The sequence below is a fragment of the Mandrillus leucophaeus genome, unplaced genomic scaffold, assembly GCF_000951045.1.
Source record: "Mandrillus leucophaeus isolate KB7577 unplaced genomic scaffold, Mleu.le_1.0 Scaffold183, whole genome shotgun sequence".
Lineage (NCBI taxonomy): Eukaryota > Metazoa > Chordata > Mammalia > Primates > Cercopithecidae > Mandrillus > Mandrillus leucophaeus.
In genome coordinates this window covers 3,314,339-3,315,337 of record NW_012101843.1, presented here as the reverse complement: position 1 = coordinate 3,315,337, position 999 = coordinate 3,314,339, and positions in this window count along the sequence as shown.

The window sequence follows — 999 nt, the reverse complement described above, 5'->3', positions numbered from 1 at the left end:
AATTAGCATCAATTCAGTGTCCAGTAATCCCTAAACTGTCTGATTCTTTTCCCTTTCCCCAGTGCATAGTTACCCCAGTAAATAGTCATGGGTCCATTGAGGGAAGACTGGGAGAAAGATAAACAATATAAATCTGGCAATGTGGTAGGGTCCTTCCTCAAGGGGAACCCAGCCTCTCCTTCATTGAAGGGATTCTGGACCTATAAACTAGCTCAAGTCTAGGAAATGATTCAGAGGCTATGACTCAATTGTGGTGACTTAAGATAGACTTCTGTTGGTTGGGCACAGTGGCTCATGCCTGTAATCCCAGCACTTTGGGAGGCCGAAGTGGGCGGATCACCTGAGGTCAGGAGTTCAAGACCAGCCTGGCCAACTTGGTGAAACCCTGTCTCTACTAAAAGTACAATAATTAGCCAGGCATGGTGGCAGGTGCCTGTACTCCCAGCTACTTGGGAGGGTGAGGCAAGAGAATCACTTGAACCCAGGAAGCAGAGGTTGCAGTGAGCCAAGATTGTGCCCCTGCGCTCTCCAGCCTGGGTGACAGAGCGAGACTTGGTCTCAAAAAAAAAAAGACTTCTGTTTACTCAGCCTAGAACTCTTCCACTTACATAAATCAAGTAAGACTGCCATCTATCTCTTCCATATGTACACAATGATCAACCAGCCAATGCCAGAGGTCTCTGAGTCAGACAATTCTTGTTAAATTCTTGTTAATTTTTGCTTTATAAAATTTTTTGTAGAGATAGAGTCTCACTATGTTGCTCAGGCTGATCTCAAACTTCTGGCCTCAAGCAGTCCTCCTGCCTCTACCTCCCAAAGTTCTGGGATTACAGGCATGTGCCAATGTTCCTAGCCTGAGTCCAACAATTCTGATGGCTGCTTTGACTCTGCTGTCCATTACAGTATAACCATGCCATGCTATCTTTGGTGATTGGCACCATTTGCCCCTGCTACCCTGGGATCAAATTAACCCCACTGCCTCTAGGGGTTCCAGTTTGA